The sequence below is a fragment of the Schistocerca gregaria genome, chromosome 4, assembly GCF_023897955.1.
Source record: "Schistocerca gregaria isolate iqSchGreg1 chromosome 4, iqSchGreg1.2, whole genome shotgun sequence".
NCBI classification, from domain to species: Eukaryota; Metazoa; Arthropoda; class Insecta; order Orthoptera; family Acrididae; genus Schistocerca; species Schistocerca gregaria.
In genome coordinates this window covers 193,498,512-193,519,407 of record NC_064923.1, presented here as the reverse complement: position 1 = coordinate 193,519,407, position 20,896 = coordinate 193,498,512, and the positions used below count along the sequence as shown (strand labels likewise).

The following is a 20,896-nucleotide window of genomic DNA, read 5'->3' as shown; positions in this document are numbered from 1 at the left end:
CATACTGGGAGTAGCAAAGAGCTGAAGCGTGTGTTGGATGCTGCATCGGTGAGGGAGTCGTTCTAGGATAGCCTGTGCAGCTGTACGCAGTGTGACCTAAAGGATAACGTATCTGTCAAGTAAGGTGGAGATCCGTGTTCGAATTCAAGTGCTGGTCAGATTTTAATTAATTGCCTTTGTCTACATCATTAACAAGATACTTCGTTCATAGTTAAGTGATGGGCACTATTCCGCGTGCAGTCACCATTGCTACGCTCCTACACGGCGAGATCGTGGGCCGGCTGCCCCGGTTACCTGATTCGAGCCGCTGGAGACGGTGCGTGCTACTGGAGCCGCGGTCGACGCCTCCGCGTCGCGCCCTGCCGCAGGGCCCACAAGCGCCGGCAGCGGACCGAGGAAGGCGCGGCCAGCCTCCAGTCTGCTGGAAGCGCTGGAATGCCGCTCCGTTGCGACAGCAGCTGCCGGGGACATATGCTGGTGTGCGGAAAAATGCTGCTTCCACAAACCGGAGCCTCCAGCGTTCTGGCGATCACCCCGGCGGCATTCCAGCAGACCGTGTCTTGCCGCACGACTGCGGTCTGGAACATGTCGCCAGACGAGACAGCCAGTTTACGCAACTTTAAGGCCGGCGTTGCGCGACGAATGAGAGAGCATCTCCACCTGACAATCAAGGTGTCCATTAGTCACGCACACCTGCCCACACTCTTCTTGCCTGGTAGTCAGCTTAAAAATTATAGAAGCTGTCTCAGCAGGAGAGATCGGTGTTCAGGGAAATGACAGGAATTATTATTTGGAGCAAAACATTCTAGTAAACATGAGTTCTGTGTGCAATGCGTACCTTGAGAGGTAGAGCACTTGTTCATCTTTGATACTGTGAAACAAAACTCTTCCAAATTTTAGGCGCAGATAGTATGAACTAATAGAAGAAAAAATGGTCTGGTAAACAAGAGCTTCAAATGCATACATTAAGCTCTATGAGCAATTGAATGGAAGACATGTCTTTCACACCAGCGAAGATGAACAAGTGCTCGTAACTCTTCAGATAAGAATTGTAGAGCCCAAGTTTACTAGACGTTTTTTCTTCAACCGATCGTTCTTGTCACACCCCTGCTCTTTGGAAAAGATATATACCTTTTTTTTTAAATTCTGTTTTCCATATATGCGTTATTTTAAGTATGTAAATCTAAACAAAGTTGGGATTATAGAGCAGCCTTATCGTACTCCATTATTAGTTGGTATCTCTCTTTAGTCTTTCCACCGTTGAGATCTAGAATGGTAGTCGTGTTCTGGCGCAAACTTTTTATCGCATTTGTTAGATGTTTCGATACTAGAAATAAATCTACACCAATGTTCATGAAGCTTTTCTTACTACACTTTAAGCAATATTTCTTCTCTCCTTATAGGTTCAAATAGTTCAAATGGCTCTGAGCACTATGGGACTCAACTGCTGTGGTCATTAGTCCCCTAGAACTTAGAACTACTTAAACGTAACTAACCTAAGGACATTACACACATCCATGCCCGAGGCAGGATTCGAACCTGCGACCGTAGCAGTCGCACGGTTCTCCTTATAGGGTCTCTTCTTTTCAACTGTAGGTTTGCTGTATATTCTACAATACTGGCCATTAAAATTGCTACACCACGAATATGACGTGCTACAGACGCGACATTTAACCGACAGGAAGAAGATGCTGTGATATGCAAATGATTAGCTTTTCAGAGCATTCACACGATGTTGGCGCTGGTGGCGACACCTACAACGTGCTGACATGAGGAATGTTTCCAGCCGATTTCTCATACACAACCAGCAATTGACCGGCGTTGCTTGCTGAAACGTTGTTGTGATGCTTCGTGTAAGGAGGAGAAATGCGTACCATCACGTTTCCCACTTTGATAAAGGTCGGATGGTAGCCTATCGCGATTGCGGTTTATCGTACCGCGTTGGTCGAGATCTAGTGACTGTCAGAAGAATATGCAGTTGGTGGGTTCAGGAGGGTAATAGGGAACAGCCACGTCTCGATCCCTGAGTCAACAGTTGGGGACGTTTGCAAGACAAAAACCATCTGAACGAACAGTTCGACTACGTTTGTAGCAGCATGGACTATCAGATCAGAGCCCATGGCTGCGGTTACCCTTGACGCTGCATCACAGACAGGAGCGTCTGCGATGGTGAACTCAGCGACGAACCTGGGTGCACGAATGCCAAAACGTCATTTTTCCGGGTGAATCCAGGTTCTGTTTACAGCATCCGTGTTGGCGACATCGTGGTGAACGCACATTGGAAGGGTGTATTCGTCATCGCGACACTGGCGTATCACCCGGCGTGATGGTATGGGGTGCCATTGGTTACACGTCTCGGTCACCTCTTGTTCGCATTGACGACACTTTGAACAGTGGACGTTACATTTCAGACGTGTTACGACCCGTTACTCTACCCTTCATTCGATCCCTGCGAAACCCTACATTTCAGCAGGATAATGCACGGCCGCATGTTGCAGGTCCTGTACGGGCCTTTCTGGATACAGAAAATGTTCGACTGCTGCCCTGGTCAGCACATTCTCCAGATCACTAACCAACTGAAAAGTCTCGTCAATGGTGGCCGGGCAACTGACTTGTCACAATACGCCAGTCACTACTCTTGATGAACTGTGGTATCGTATTGAAGCTGAATAGGTAGCTGTATCTATGCACGCCTTTCAAGCTCTGTTTGACTCAATAGCCAAGCGTATCAGTGCCGTTATTACGGCCAGAGGTGGTTGTTCTAGATACTGATTTCTCAGTATCTATGCACCCAAATTGCGTGAAAATGTAATCAGATGTCAGATCTAGTATAATATATTTGTCCAATGAATACCCATTTATCATCTGCATTTCTTCTTGGTGTAGCAATTTTAAAGGCCAGTAGTGCACTTCTTTTTCACAGGTTTCATTATATCCTTGTTCCAGATTTTTAGGCCTTTTTGTTTCGTCTTACTGATTCTTCTGCTGTTTGATGTACCACATTCTTTAGATTCTGCTATTCGTTTTCTATATCATGTTTAGTGTGCCAGTTGGCTAGCTCTCAATTTAATGTACTTTTTAGTAAAAATGTCTGATGCTGTCCTCCTGAAGTAATTATAAACTCTTTGATCTTGCTGATTACTTACTTGTTTTGAAATTTTCTTCTATTTCCTAAAAAGATCTATTCTAGACAGTCGCAGAAAAATTTCTGATCCTATGTCTTGTCCTATATAACCTCAGAGTTCTTGTATTTCTTATTTGCTCTGGTTCTTCTTTCTCTCTCTCTCTCTCTCTCTCTCTCTCTCTCTCACTCACTCAATCTCTCACTCTCTCTGTCTGAACAGGCCTCGGAGAGCCCTTCGTCACCGATCGACCACCGTGTCACCCTCCACCGACTGGCGTCACTGGATACGCATATGGAGGGTCGTGTGATCAGTCCACCGTTCTCCCAGCCATTGTCAGTTTTAGTGACCAGAGTCGCTATTTCTCGGTCAATTGGACTCACAAGCGCTAAGTGTACTTCACTTGCCATCAGCTCTCGGCAGATCCCGACGGTCATCCCTCCAAGTGCTAACCAACCCTTCAGAGCTTAACTTCGATGACCTGAGGGGAGCCTGTGTTACCATTGCCGCAAGGCCGGTGGCTCCTTATTTGCCAGTACGTAAATCCTAAGTTCTCTGTTGGCCCAAGAATACTTACGCACATATCTTTCTCTTAAAAAGTGAGTTTGTCCTTTTAGATTATTGTTACCTGGCATAATCTCTTAGTGTTTTTCCATTTTGATTACATACTAGGTCTCCAACAGCCCCTAAAACAATCATTACTGGAATATTTTCTATTCTGGCATTGAAATCATCCGTTATAGTAATCTCTTCAGTGGCACATAATTATTCAGAGTCTTCTGTATTTCTACACAGAAGGTCCTAGGTTCTTCCTTTTCTCCTTCTTTTCGAAAATCTTTCAAATGGCTCTGAGTACTATGGGACTTAACTTCTGAGGTCATCAGTTCCCTAAAACTTAGAACTACTTAAACCTAACTAACCTAAGGACATCACACATGTCCGTGCCCGAGGAAGGATTCGAACCTGCAACTGTAGTGGTCGCGCGGTTCCAGAGTGTAGCGCCTAGAACCGCTCGGCCACACCGGCCGGCCCCTTCTTCTAGTGCATATTCTCTTACAATGGTAGCGTTGCCTCTTCTCAACTCCATTCTGACTGTAACTACTCTTTCGTTTATGTATGTACCACCATTGATCGCTTGTTTCCCTCTCTTATCGTGTAGTAATGCCACAACTTTACTTGCACTATATTTGTTCCAGTCTACTATAGACCATATTGCAATCGAGTACCTCTCATTTTCGTTTTTGGTTACTGCGATTGCTGCAACATCGATATTCATGTATTTTAGAATTTGCTAGTTCTATCTCTCATCAAATTACCTTCCATTACGAAAGTGAAGTGCGCGCCACGACTGAAATAACTTTCAAAGTGGCAAAGAGCAGCAATCAGTCACCGTTTCCGTTCTAGTTTTTTAGATCAGATCCAGATTTCCGTTAGTGTCTAGCCTTTTCATTACCGTACAGTATTTCGGAGTTCTTGTACATGACCCAGAACGTTTACACCTGTCGTTCAGGCTCTTGTCACAGTTTTAATGAATTGTGACAATAACATGAACAACAGCTGTAGACGTACCAGGGCGCGTGTAACAACTCCTAAATACTGCACTGAGTATGGCTAGTTATTAGTCGAAATCTGTATATGCTCTATTAACACTAGAACAGAATCGAGACTAGCTCTTTTTTGGGACACCATCATCATCATCATTTAGGACTGATTATGCCTTTCAGCGTTCTGTCTGGAGCATAGCCCCCCTTATAAAATTCCTCCATGGTCCCCTATTCAGTGCTAACATTGGTGCCTCTTCTAATGTTAAACCTATTACTTCAAAATCATTCTTAACCGAATCCAGGTACCTTCTCCTTGGTCTGCCCCGACTCCTCCTACCCTCTACTGCTGAACCCATGAGTCTCTTGGGTAACCTTGCTTCTCCCATGCGTGTAACATGAACCCACCATCTAAGCCTGTTCGCCCCGAATGCTACATCTACAGAGTTCATTCATTTTTTTTAATTGCCTCGTTGTGGACGCCCTCCTGCCATTGTTCCCATCTACTAGTACCTGCAATCATCCTGGTTACTTTCATATCCGTAACCTCAACCTTGTTGATAAGGTAACGTGAATCCATCCAGCTTTCGCTCCCATACAAAAAAAGTTGGTCAAAAGATTGAACGGTGCACAGATAACTTAGTCTTGGTACTAACTTCATTCTTGCATTAGCTTTGCTACGCCACGCTTCCAGTTCTTTCACTATGTTGCCATCTTGTGAGAATATGCATCCTAAGTACTTGAAACCGTCCACCTGTTCTAACTTTGTTCCTCCTATTTGGCACTCAATCCGTTTATACTTCTTTCCCACTGACATTACTTTCGTTTTGGAGTTGCTAATCTTCATACCATAGTCCTTACATTTCTGATTTAGCTCTGAAATATTACTTTGCAAACTTTGAATCGAATCTGCCATCACAACTAAGTCATCCTCATATGCAAGACTGCCTATTTTGTGTTGTCATATCTTAATCTCACCCAGCCAGTCTATTGTTTTCAACATACGATCCATAAATAATATGAACAACCGTGGAGACAGGTTGCAGCCTTTTCTTACCCCTGAAACTACTCTGAACCATGAACTCAATTTAGCGTCAACTCTGCTGCCTGACTATCCATGTAAAGGCCTTTAATTGCTTGCAAAAGTTTGCCTCCTGTTCCATAATCTCATAGAACAGACAATAACTTCCTCCTAGGAAGCCAGTCATATGCCTTTTCTAGATCTATAAAGCATAGATACAATTCCCTGTTCCACTAATAACACTTCTCCATTATTTGCCGTAAGCTAAAGATCTGGTCCTGACAACCTCTAAGAGGCCTAAACCCACCCTGATTTTCATCCAATTGGTCCTCAACTAATACTCGCACTTTCCTTTCAACAATACCTGAGAAGATTTTACCCACAACGCTGATTAAAGAGATACCTCTGTTGTTGTTACAATCTTTTCTGTTTCCATGTTTAAAAATTGGTGTGATTACTGCTTTTGTCCAGTCTGACGGAACCTGTCCCGACTCCCAGGCCATTTCAGTTATCCTGTGTAGCCATTTAAGACCTGACATTCCACTGTATTGGATGAGTTCCGACTTAATTTCATCCACCCCAGCTGCTTTATTGCACTGCAGTCTATTGACCATTTTCTCCACTTCCTCAAAGGTGATCCTATTTCCATCATTATTCCTATCCCATTCTACCTCGAAACCTGGAACATTACTGATCGTATTTTCACCTACAATGAGCAACTCTTCAAAATATTCCCTCCATCTGCCCAAGGCATCCACAGGATTCACCAGCAGTTTTCATGACCTGTCCAAAATACTTGTCGTTTCCTTCTTACCTCCCTTTCGAAAACTGCTAATTACACTCCAGAATGGTTTTCCAGCAGCTTGACCCAATGTCTCCAACTTGTTTGCAAAGCCTTCCCAAGATTTCTTCTTGGATGCTGCAATTATCTGTTTGGCTTTGTTTCTTTCTTCAACATAACTTTCTCTGTCTACCTGAGTTCTAGGATGTAGCCATTTTGATACGCCTTCTTTTTCCTTTTACAGGCTGACTTGACTGTGTCATTCCACCAAGATGTTTGCTTCATCCTACTTTTATACACTACTGCTCGGAGACATTCTTTAGCCACTTCTAGTACTGCGTCCCTGTACCTTGTCCATTCCTTTTCCAATGACTGTAATTGACTACATTCAACTAACTGGTACCTTTCTGAGATCGCTGTTATGTACTTGCGCTTGAGTTCCTTATCCTGAAGTTTCTCCACTCTCATTCTCCTACATATGGACCTGACCTCTTGCACTTTCGGCCTCACAATCCCAATTTCACTGCAGATTAAATAATGATCAGTGTCATCAAAGAATCCCCTGAATACACGTGTGTCCCTCACAGCCTCCCTGAATTCCTGAACTGTTATTATACAGTCAATGACAGATCTGGTTCCCCTGCTTTCCCAACTATACCGGTGAATGTTCTTATGTTTAAAAAAAGGAGTTTGTGATTACTAAGCCCATAATGGCACAGAAATCCAAGAGTTGTTTCCCGTTCCTGTTGGCCTCCATATCCTCTCCAAATTTACCCATAACCTTTTTCATACCCTTCTGTTCGATTTCCAATCCTGGCATCAAAATCACCCATGAGCAGAACACTGTCCTTGTCCTTTACTCTAACAACAACGTCACTGAGTGCATCATAAAAACTATCTATCTTATCTTGATCTGTCCCTTCACAATGCGAATATACTGACACAATCCTAATTTTCTTCCTAGACACTGTCAAATCTATCTACATCAGTCGTTCGTTTACATACCTCATTGCAACTACGCTGGGTTCCATTTCTTTCCTGATGTAAAGCCCTACACCCCACTGTGCTATTTCGGCTATGACTCCAGACAGGTAGACCTTGTATTATCCCGCTTCCTCTTCTTTCTCACCCCTTACCCGAATGTCACTAACAGCTGAAACGTCCAGCCCTATCTTACTTGCAGCCGCTGCCAGGTCTACCTTCTTCCCAGAGTAGCCCCAATTGATATTAATAGCTCCCCATCTCATTACCATTTGTTTGCAAAGTCGTATATTAGGAGTCCCTGATTTGTCAGTTAGAGGTGTTTTCGAAGCTACTCGGGGTACTAGGAGTAGCGTTTGGCTAAAAATGGTTCAAATGCCTCTGAGCACTATGGGACTTAACTGCTGTGGTCATCAGTCTCCTAGAACTTAGAACTACTTAAACCTAACTAACCTAAGGCATCACACACATCCATGCCCGAGGCAGGATTCGAATCTGCGACCGTAGCAGTCCCGCGGTTCCGGACTGCGCGCCTAGAACCACTAGACCACCGCGGCCGGCAGTAGTGTTTGTTTTAAAGTTGGTTACTAGGTTCTGAGCACTATGGGACTTTACTTCTGAGGTCTTAAGTCCCCTAGAACTTAGAACTGCTTAAACCTAACTAACCTAAGGACATCACACACATCCATGCCCGATGCAGGATTCGAACCTGCGACCGAAGCTGTCGCGCGGCTCCAGACTGTAGCGCCTAGAACCACTCAGCCACTCCGGCCGGCAAAGTTTGCTACTAGTCATCTACTCAACGTCCTTTTTAGGAGGATCAGGATTTTCTTTCTACGATATCTCTCTTAGCTAATACGTTCCGATAATTTAAAGGCGCCGGAAAACTCGCCTTTTACCCTCTTTCGTTGGCAACATAGCGTATGGTCACCGTACGGCATGCATTCAGCAAAAGTCACGCGAGTCTTCTCTTCTTGGACGAGGGAGTAGGGTTTGTTTACAGAGCTACCTTGAATTCTTCAAGTCTGTTTTATTCATCAAATTTCAGCTTATGTTTCTCATAGTTCTGATTCTGAACATGTATTGGCAGGCTGAAAGGAATCTGAGATATTTCTAAAACCTTTGACCGCTTTAAATAGAAAAGGAAAATGTAAGACAATCTCAGGACTCAAAACCTAATACCTTTGAGTTGGAAATATCAATAATTGCCTGAGGGACGTTGACAGAAAATAGAAAACAGAAGAATGCTGATACAAGTACGTGGAAGTAACGTTAGACACTTAAAGGCCCATGTGGTTGCCTTCCACATATTCCCAAGAAGGGAACCCTCTATAAGAATGAAATAGCACAGAGTTACACGACAGATGGCTTTGAGTACATCTGGCGCTAGTGCCGTGCTGGGTAGCCGTGCGGTCTGAGGCGCCTTGCCAAGGTCCGCGCGGCTTCCCCCGCCGGAGGTTCGAGTCCTCCCTTGGGCATGGGTGTGTGTGTTGTCCTTAGTGTAAGTTAGTTTAAGTTAGATTGAGTAGTGTGTAAGCCCAGGGACCGATGACCTCAGCAGTTTGGCCCCATAGTACCTACCACAAATTTCTAATTTGGTGCTAGTAAACATCCATCATATCTTCTGACCTTATTAGAACTGATGCTAAATTGATTCGTATGACTGTATGGTGCGGCATGATGCGACTTAGGTTTGCAAAGATTGTTTCCTTGACGTGCGTTTGTGTGTGTGTGTGTGTGTGTGTGTGTGTGTGTGTGTGTGTGTGTGTGTGTGTGTGTGTGTGTGAAATCGGGGGGGGGGGGGGAGGGGAGGGGAGGGGGTGTAGTACAATACTGGGTTCGTCGTTGTGTCTTCTTGGGGTTTTTCTGACATCAGAAGTACCCTTATCGTCATAAAAGGAGCTGCATCCAGAAGGATAATGTGGACTGCGACCATTGTTGGAAGGTAATTAGATGTTACCACACATACGAAATGGTTATGCTTTAAATTTTGAAGGACCAACACTTATCGCGCTACACGGCCACAACACGTACATGTTAGCATGTCGTTAGTCGCCCATTGTTGTGAATTCAAGGGTTCAGAGGTCGCTGCATGGAGTCGTATAGGTCTAGGGTGTAGTTCTGTGATTCTGCTTCCCATGCCACCTGAACATGAGCTCGCAGATCCCATAAATTAATTGGTGATCGGAGGTGGAGATCTTGATCGCTGAGAGATTGGGCAGAGTATGCACAACTGCAAGGCGCGCTCGGAAGGGGCAGCAGTATGTCTTGCTGAAATAGGGAATGGTCGTGAGTGCTCACTAACAGCAGAGCTACCACTTGCAAGACATCATTCACGAGCCCGGGCAGCATAGCATATCGCTTGCCCCATCACCACACCTGACTCGTGGGACGTGTGATAGCCGACCATAAATCCCTCTTTGTGGTGGTCTCCACTGCGGCACCAGACATGCACCCCATGGTCGTCGTCTCCGGGATAGAAGCGGGACTCGTCGTCAAGACGACCTGTAGCCAGTCTGTAGGGTCGTATGTTCACCATTTCTGAAATGTCAGTGGACACCCCAGGGTAAGGAAATAACTAAACGGGCTTAGGAAAGGTGCACGCCATTTCTTACATGTCATTTGACACTCACAAAGCAGCAATCTCTTATTGCAAAGGTACCAAAACCACTAATAGTGTACAAATGATTCAGGCAGTTATTTCAAAATTCCTTCATTTCAACCAATTGATGATTGATTAGTTAATTTAAACGACTGAAATGCACCGATTTAGGAAGTACTAACAAGCAAATAGTACAGTGAAATATCCCTCGAACATGGACTTAGCGCTGGGCAAAAGTGACAGCAGTGAGGTTAAAGATTATTATTCCAACATGTGGCTGGCCAAAGGGGTGCTTGACATTAACGAATATAACTTACAAGAAGTGTAGTAACATAAATTTACACAGGTCTGGTATCAACACAAATATCCAATATCTGATCAACCAGAGAAGCCCCTTGGGCATATTCAAGATACTGTTGTGGAAAAATAATAAAACACCATTTAACAAATTGGGCATTACACTAATATTAAAACTATCACGTTAAAAACCTAACTTCAAACAGGGAAAACGTTGAAAGGGCAGGCACGTCAGGCAAAGGAGGAATAACATGCTTTAGAATAACGGGTACTACTGGTTAAATTAACACCCGATTACTACGAGAAAGAAACTCAACTTCTGAGGGACGCCGCAGCAAGGCAGGAGGCGGTAACGCCTCAGTGTCTACGGTGAGACGGGAAGCGCTGCGCAGTCCGCGCGAACGTACACAGCCGACGCTGACAGGCTACGCCCGATCAACCAGCGAGTAACAAGTAACACCCCAGGCCAGTCCCTCGGGAGGCCGAGAGCAAACAAGCAAACATATAATTCATGCATAATACTCATAGAACGTATAAAAATGCTCAGACCAAAACGAAAAGCTCAATGTGAACGTGGTCCCAAGCCCCAACCAAACCTTACAAATAACAAGAATTTTACAGTAGGAATTACTGAAAGGATATTACAATAAAATATAACAAATAAATGTAATAACCAGGAAATCACATGGTACTCAGACATATTAACGAAACTGGCTTAAAAGGCAACAAGCAAATCTTGAGGGTTAAGACTCAACAACTACAATAGTAATCACATTTAAAACAATAAATATTAATTTTATGGAATGGGGTAAAATATTAACAGAGTTATGGAACTTTAAACTTCTTTATTTAATTTTATGTAAACTGATGAATGCTTACTCAATGTTCTTAAGCTGCTGAGTGAAATTGAATGCAAGTGTCTCTTTGCCTGTCTTTATCGTTTCAACACTGACCCACAGAATTTCCCTTACAAACAGAACTCAAAGTTTTCCTATTCATTAACTGCCCACAATATTCAAGGATAACGCGATCTGACTGCTTTAAAATTGATAACCTGACTTTAAATAATTAATACAAAAGAATGGCCCTGAGTAAGAAGAAATCCTATATTTAAAAGAAAGAAATAAGAGAGACAGAGAGAGAGAGACGGAGAGAAGAAGATGAATAAGAAGAAAAGGAAGAGGAAGAGGAAAGGCGTGATGTACGTATGGAAGAAACGCATAGGCTCGCTTTAGTTTCGATGTGCTAGCAGGAAATGGAGGGGAATTGGGGGTGACACGACTTTTAGAGTCACACTCTTCACCGGACAAATTACCTGTTGATGTTTATCGTCAATTCTTGCGAGACATCTTAAACGTGCTTTTGCAGGATGTCGCAGCTACAGATAGGCAACGGATCAGGTTTATTAACGGCAGGGCACGCTTCTATTTCATACGACTCGTAATACAATACCTTACACAAAAGTTCAATGAAGGGCCATAGGGACATCCGAAGGCATTTATGTACAAATGCCCGTCGACGATAAGCACACGTTACACTAGGGTGCATCTCATACTTGAGAAACAATTAAAATGCAACCAGGTCCATTTGCAAGACTTTTTCATGAGAAGGACGACCAGAGAACGTGTCAGAATGAGTAGTAGTCACATCGAGCACCTCTTGTAATATCAATAGACAGACGTTCATCGTAGGATGCAACGACGCAAAGCAGCGACTACCGGACATGTGTTTATACTTTTTTTCTGTACTGTCTTCTGTAAGATTATTTGGTACTTATTATCTTAAAACCCTGTATATTTCTGAAGGTGTCTTTCTGGATTGTAGCACTGTAAATAGCTACTGCCAGACGCTTCTGACGCAACACTCCTTGACCTACTTTTCTTCTGACGTGACAAGATGGCGTCATGTGAAGGGATATTCGAAAATCGTAGATGACAGACGAAGCTCAATAACCGTAAGTTAAAAATGGAGGGAAATTCTAAACAGTCCTCAATTAAAATGTCGACGAGAATCACCATATTTAAAAATCAAATATGGAGAACATAGGCATGAAATATGCTTGTGCTAAGTTTGAAACGATGTCAGATGTATTGAAAAATCGAAGATGGTGGACCAACGTGGGAAATTCAAAATTCAAGAAGCAAGAAGGTTTAGCCAGCCGTGCAATGACCCGTACTTACATCCCCTGTTTCCACGTCGCACCTTTAAACCCCTGGCAGCTCCACACTGACCTCGTGACGTAATTTAAATGATTAAACCATAACTGTCTTTTGAACAAGTACCATTTGTTTTCCAAGCAATTCTACAAGTATAATAACACTACCAAATGGTGTGATGCGTTTTTAAAAATGACATTTTCAGTGTGCAATGCATATGTTATTGAAAATACCGCCATACAACGTCCATTGAGAATGAGACTTAACATTTTGTGTAATGTGTTTGCTGTTGAAAATGCCATCTCATAGTTCCATTGTGAATGAGACTTGAAGTTTCGTACAATGTGTTTATCTTCGAAATATATCGTCATGTATTAACCTTGAGAACTAGACTTCACTTTTCAATATCAGAGAAAGATTAATTTCAGTACCTTAATAAGCCTAAAAACATGCATTATTTTTTATTGTCTTACTATGCCTAAATGTATCTTATATTTATCGGTATTGTACCGCCCACGTATAGGGTGAATCTAAACTTCACCATTCCCCCTTTCAATTATCGAACAAACATAGGATGGCTGACATAGTGTTTAGTGTATCTTGCAACGTAAAACAGTTAAGATCCTTAGACGTCAAGAAGGCATCTGGCCCAGACGGTATCCCTGTAAGATTTTGTGTTGATTATGCTACAAGTATAGCACCATTCTTATCCATCATCTATCAGAAATCATTAGAACAGCGGAAAGTTCCACGGGACTGGAAGAAGGTCCAGGTCATAGTAATCCATAAATAGGGTAGAAAATCAAATGCACATAATTACCGAGAAATTTCACTGGCATCGATTTGTTGTAGAGTCATGGAACATATTTTGCGTTCAGACATAATGATCTTTCTAGACTCTGAGAAGTGCATCTGCAGAAAACAGCACGGTTTTAGGAAACAGCGGTCATACTAGACACAGCTGGCCCACTTTGTGCATGATATACAACAGGCTCTAGATAGCGGCTCCCGGGCTGATGCCATATTCCTCAACTTTCGGAAGGTTCAAGTGGCTCTGAGCACTATGGGACTTAACATCTGAGGTCATCACTCGCCTCATGCCCGAGGCGTAATATCAGGTGTGCCCCATGGCAGAGTAATACGTCCGCGGCTTTTTACGCTTTACATAAACGATCTGGTTGATGGTATTGACAGCGGCATTAGACTGTTTGCCGATGATGCTGTAGTCTACAGGAAAGTAGTATCACCCGAAAGTTGCGAACAGATCAATGAGGATTTGCAGAAAATAAATGCGTGATGTAATGATTGGCAGTTATCTCACAATATTAGTAAGTGTAACCTACTGCCTACAACAAAGGAAAAATCCCCATTAATGTACGAGTGCAAAATAAATGCCCAGCCTTTGGAAACAGTAATATCCGTCAAGTATATGGGCGTGACTATTCGAAATGATCTCAAACGGAACGATCGTATTACACAAGTAACTGGTTAGGCGAAGTCTAGATTGCGGTTTATTGGTAGAATCCTGAAGCGATGCAGTCCTTCAACGAAGGAAATTGCTTACAATACGCTACTTCGTCCAGTATTAGAGTATTGTTCATCTGTATGGGACCCTTACTAGTTGGGTATGATTCAAGAGGTTGAGAAGGTCCAAAGAAGAGCGGCAATAATCGTGACGTACATTTAGCCATCGCGAGAGCGTTGCAAATCTCATAGATAGTTAGAAGTGGGACACACTTGCAGGTAGACACGGCGCTAAACGGAAGGGGCTGCTGACGAAATTCCAAAATCCGGTCTTAGCCGAGGATGTAGAGCATATATTATTACCACCAACTGTCAAATCGCATAATGATCACCATTCAAAGATAAGAGATATTAGAGCTCGTACTGAGGCGTCCAGACAGTCGTTTTATCCTCGCGCGATCCGTGAGAGGAACAGAGGGCGGGGAGGGGGGGGGGGGCGTAATATGCGAATAGTGCCCTCCTCCACACACCGCTTGGAGGCTAGTGCAGTATATGTGTAATGTAGATGTAGACAAAATTTTGGTGCTTGTTCAGCTATTCTTTATTTTGATGTAAGGGACTTGTGGTCGGCTATGGCTAATTGCAGAGTAATAATGAATTAGATTTATCAGCCGGTCGCGGTGGTGGAGTGGTCCTAGGCGCTTCAGTCCGGAACCGCGCTGCTGCTACGGTCGCAGGTTCGAATCCTGCCTCTGGCACGGATGTGTGTGATGTCCTTAGGTTATTTAGGTTTAAGTAGTTCTAAGTTCTAGGGGACTGATGACCTCAGATGTTAAGTCTCATAGTGCCGAGAGTCATTTGAACCACTTTTGAATTAGATTTATCGATTTGGTTTACAAAATTATGTTTCTTTCTGTGAAAACACCTTGAGAACATTCCAAATGTCTCCAATATGCAGTTACCAAAATGCACAACACCGGGTACTGTAACAACTCGCAGATGCAAACTACTGTGTTGTGGTTTACATTGTGCAGGAACAAACATTGTGCAGGAACAACTCAACATAGTGCGCATGTGCCGAACTTACATTACATTCAGTGAATTTGTGCACGAGGTTCATTCGGCCGACTCTTCACCAGAAGACTTATCCATACTGCTACGTACAGCTAACACTGCCAGAGCAACAAATCAGTGACAGACCAGAGCAGCACTGAAAGTAAGCTTTAGGGAATAAAAAGTAAGCTGGGCACTACAGTTGTCAATAGTCAGTACCATGACTGAAGGGAAGAGCTGTTTACCAAACAGGGCACGCAGTGCATACCGTAGTCGATTTCACTGTACTGTAGATATTTTCTGTGCATTGCAAATTAAGAGAGATGTGGGAGTAAGAAATCAAACGATGCGATTTCTTTATAATGAGCCACTGAAGACCACGGGTCCAAATCACTCAGAAAATATCCTGGAACAACCTCCATAATTTTGTTTGTGGAGTCTGATTCATTAAACTAAACTAAACTAAACTCCTCCCGCACAGGCCATGAAGGCCCAAAGGTACCGACTGGTCGCCGTGTCATCCTCAGCCCATAGGCGTCACTGGATGCGGATAAAGAGGGGCATGTGATCAGCACACTGCTCTCCCGGCCGTATGTCAGTTTCCGAGACCGGAGCCACTACTTCTCAATCAACTAGCTCCTCAGTTTGCCTCACAAGGGCTGAGTGCACACCGCTTGCCAACAGCGCTCGGCAGACCGGATGGTCACCCAATTAAGTGCTATCCCAGCCCGACAGCGTTTAACTTCTGTGATCTGACGGGAACCGGTGTGACCACTGTGGCAAGGCCGTTGGCTTCACCCTTTATACAGGGTGAAAAACGTTTAAACAGACCAGCTCTGGGAGGTAGCACGGGTCACCTACACAAACACTATTCTCTAATGTCATATTCCTGTAGATGGTATAATCGATCTACATCTACATCTACATCAACATTTATACTCCTCAAGCCACCCAAGGGTCTGTGGCGGAGGGCACTTTTACTTGCCACTCTCATTACCTTCCCTTCCTGTTCCAGTCGCGCATGGTTCGCGGGAAGAACGACTGTCTGAAAGCCTCCGTGCGCGCTCGAATCTCTCTAATTTTACATTCGTGATCTCCTCGGGAGGTATAAGTAGGGGGAAGCAATATATTCGATACCTCATCCAGAAACACACCCTCTCGAAGCCTGGCGAGCAAACCACACCGCGATGCAGAGCGCCTCTCTTGCAGAGTCCGCCACTTGAGTTGGCTAAACATCTCCGTAACGCTATCACGGTTACCAAATAACCCTGTAACGAAACGCGCCGCTCTTCTTTAGATCTTCTCTATGTCCTCCGTCAACCCGAACTGGTACTGATTAAATGACTCTCTTTGTTGAAACTCAGGGATTATTCTTTGGACAATGCTCAGAAATCTGTGGAGCAAACCACAGATTTATACCAGTTGTAATTGAAAGAACTTCAGTAAATTTATTTATTTAGTGGGTCCTACTTAACATTCAGCAGGTAGGGCGCCCGTGATATCACACTAAGTTGCCCCAACAAATATACTAAGAGTAGTAATATCACCATCCTTTACAACATTAAGTTCAAAGGAAAATGATGTGTTGGCTTAATGGGAGGATATCTGGGAGCCTCAATGATTTTGGGAACCTTCCATTCCCAAACTCTTTGGCATGTTCTTTGGGAACAGGATCGTTTCTTTATAACGAATCGAATTCTTGGCGTGAGAACTACAGACCCTGTCCCAAAACGCATCACTGAAAATGGTAATTCTGCATCAGCATGGCGTATCTGGTGCACCTGATGTCGGCCTTATTTCTCTTAGGGATAGCCGAGGTGTTGCCGCTGTTTGATATAATACTGTTACGAGCTACCCCGCCTCCTCATCTAGAAACATCGGCATGTCAAACATAAAATATTAAGTACAATTAACTTAACTATATTGCCCCGATTACAGGTGTTCTTGTTCACCACCAGCTGGCAACTGACGGAGAAATGGCGTAAACACAACGACCAAAGCGTACGTCCACCAGGTGGAACTGTAGCGGTTCACTCGATTATCTTCTTGTGTATAGCATAAAAAATAGGTACATAAATCCATATAATTGCTACCATTAAGGTTCAAAATGGATCAAATGGCTCTGAGCACTATGGGAGCTGAGGTCATCAGTCCCCTAGAACTTAGAACCACTTAAACCTAACTAACCTAACGACATCACACACATCAATGCCCGAGGCAGGATTCGAACCTGGGTCCGTAGCAGTAGCGCGGTACCAGACCGAAGGTACCATTGAGGACCATTTTTATATACATTATCATACAATCCAACTCTAAGGAAAACAGAAATTTTACCCACAATTGATGTAAGTTCTTTTGATAAGATTGTGGGGTGTAAGACGAACGTTGGGGAACAAGAACTTTACTAGTTTTATATTTGACATACCGATGTGTAGTGATCATCACGGTAGTGGTAAGAGGTGGATAATTCACTGATGTTCAGAAAAGAAACGGAACGCTTTGAACGACTAGAGAAAGAACGTTCATATTTACAGGACATGCACATCAGTACGTTCTGCAAAAATGGTTAGCATATGAAACATGTCTGCCAGCGGGTTCAAGGTCAACATCGATATCGCGGCGAAATACCACCTACCGACAAAATATGTCTGCGGCTCTCACTGTCGACATAAACCGAAGGTAATGGATCAGCGTGACTTGAGCAGACGTGCAGGATGCCTCCGCAGAAGTATGCGTCAACACTACCGACAGATCAGTGAGTCTGTAAGACAGAGCGCTATTGGCATGAGAATGCGATGCATCCATCCGGGAAATTGCTGCTCGTGTGGGTCGAAGTGTTTCTGCAGTGGAACGGGTGTGTGCAGAATGGTTCACCAAGGCACGATGAGATGGGTCAGGTCGAACGACGCTGACAACCCCCAAGAAGATCGACATCTCATCCGAATGGCATTGCGTGACAGGTCTCCGTCCTCCGAGGTTCTGGCGCAACAGTGGAACAGTGTAACACATCATACACTACAGAGAGTGACAGTCCTTCGTCTTTTATTACGGCGTGGGTTACATGCGCGTCGTCCACTTCGCCGCCTATCTTTGACGAATGTGCAGAAACATGCTAGACGGTAATGGTGTATGAAATGACATCTCTGGGGACGAAAGTGGCAGCAGGTAGCGTTTGCGGACGAATCCAGGATCTGTTTGTTTGAATATGGTGGCCACATTTTGTTTCTCCGCACACAGGGGGAGCGGCATCAAAGTGACTGCATTCTCACAAGACATACAGTGCCAACTTTAGGCCTCATAGTGTGGGGTGCTACTGAGTACAACAGGAAATCACGACTGGTATGTGTCCAGGACACTGCGACTAGTGTGACCTACGTCACGACATCATGCGATCCGAGCCATATCCTTTCTGCACAACACCCCGGGCGCCGTTTTCCAGTAAGACAATTCACGAGCACGTGTTGCTGGACGGACACGTGCCTTCTTGGTGTCGCAGTATATCAGCCTTTTCTCCTGTTTAGCCAGATCACCAGACTTGTCGCGAATCGAAAATGTGTGGGTTATGGTGGAACGACGAGTGCAGAACAGTGACTGAATGCGAACCACCACAGATGTGCTTTAGAACCAGGTGAACGCAGCATGGATGGCTATACCACATGGCGCCATTCGTGTCTTATACGCGTAATTGTCATCACACAAGGAACAAGTTGTCAGGGCGAATGGCGGACCCTGTGCTTACTAGGCAAAAGGGCACATGATGAAGCGAGGTGGCTGAAATGCTAATCATTTCTGCAGAACATACTAATGTACGTGTCCTTTGTATGAACGTCTTATGTCTAGTCGTTCAAGTGTCGTGTTTTATCTGAACATTGCGACGGGTCAGGCTCTTATCGCGCAGTTTCCTTTCCCTGAAAGAAAATCCACCTACCTCGTTTCTTAGGTAGTTGCTGCACTCGCCTCTCCTGATAGCAGCTACTGGAAAAATTGCAGAAAAGCAGTGTTGAAGAAACTGCAATTTAATAGCCGCTCACCGGAGGCCGCGATACATGTTTGCTGAAATACAATCTATGAGCAATCTTCCTAACTAAATTGAGTTATTGGAATGGTAGTAATTGTTTACTCAAACGAGAACGCGAAGTTGGTAATTCTATTTAAGCTCTTTATTGTCTTTAAGCCTGATCATCAGCCCGCTAATCTACGTTTGAAGAAAGTTCAGTTCACAATTCTATCCACACTCAAACCCCGCCAGAATTAGCTTTCAAAGTTACGGAATTTACTTAACTGCAACACAGACGATTTTCTAACATACACGTTTGCAGTCGATGTTCAATAATAGTTCGTTTTTTAACGTTAATGCTCGCCATAAGCACTTAGTAAAAGTTTACGAAGTACCGCCACGCTTTTAATTATTAAAGTTACTCGCGTCTTTCGCGGAACGAAAAGTCACAACTCGCTCAAACTCACACTACGCGTTACTGGACTCTTCCAGTCTCAAATCGCACAGTACCGAACCGATGAAGCCGTTTTATGACTTCATTTTACACATTATTCGCGAGGACACATCAAGCATGTCTCTTCTCGATCACAGTTCCTTCGCGACTCCTCATCCACTCGCGACTCACTCTCCTAGTCTGCTAACCGTCCTCGCATCTCATTGGCTCACACATCACACAGCCAATCAGAATTAACTCTTTGGGTGCGCCTCGCGCCAAAATCTAGCACGCACCAGTCATGACTTCTGAATCATTTACGTCATGATTTCTTGTTACACAAAATTTACTGTATAATTTAACAAACCGAAAGGAAAACTAGACTTTACTTTATTTCCAGAAATTATTTAAATACTCGCGAACGTTCTGGCTGCTTGTACAATACCATACACTCTTGGACATCCGACATTCACTAAGATGGGGAACCACTGGCGACTCTGTTCCCACGGTTACATCGTCTGAACACTTGCGAGTTCCAACCTAGATTTTATACACTTGCAAAGAATGGCGAATGTCCCTCTTTCATTCACTCAGGCACACTCATTCACTCTCACCTACTCATATAAAATAACTGTTCACAAAAATTCAAAACATTTATGGTTTTAACAAAGTTATAGGTGAATTTCTAAAAGTAAAATTCTCAAAATAAATACAAAAGCACGGAAGGTGATTTTGTTTCATAGTTGGATGGTCACTGAAGGTGATCTATACATAATGGTATTTATTTAGACTCGAAAATTGTAGAAATTTGCGTTTTCTGTAAGATTTTTCTAATTTCCAAAATATGCAGGTTTCAAAGCTCAAATTTGGATGACTTATTTTTATTCATAACAGAAACTAGTATATTAACTTTTAATTTCCTCAGGTTCCTCAGTTAGAAGTTATTAAAGATGAAAGTTCCACGTTATACACGCGGCTAGTTAGCGCACAGGTCTTACATTCTCACGGTACAGACATGCCATATGGTCGTGACGTCAGACGAACGGACACCGGTAATCTGCCCGCTACAGCACATATGCTAATCTGATGGCTACTTTACAGTCTGTCTACATTTCACAGTAAATATTTGATAGAAAACTGTGCGCTCGCACTAGTTGCGACGCCACAACATGAGTGTATGTCGTAAAAAATTTAAACCATGGTATGTTATAATTCCGTAAGTTACTTAACGAGACAGATTATCAAGTTGTAATACCATAGATGTAAAATATTTTCCTATAAACTTCTGTTCATCCTCTGGCAGATCCAATGATGATAGCAAAGCTCTGTCGAAACCGATCATCCAATAAAATGCTTTTCTAGAGATTGTGGCTCGTGAAGTTTTCTTCTGTTATCATACATTTCAGATTGCCCCCCCCCCCCCCCCCGACTAACAGTGTAAGAAAAAT

The 20,896-nt window shown here is 43.6% G+C and overlaps 1 pseudogene; it reads right to left on the bottom strand.

Moving 5' to 3' along the window:
- Positions 1 to 15,693: 15,693 nt before the first annotated feature.
- Positions 15,694 to 15,811, bottom strand: LOC126268409 (5S ribosomal RNA; annotated as a pseudogene).
- Positions 15,812 to 20,896: the final 5,085 nt, after the last annotated feature.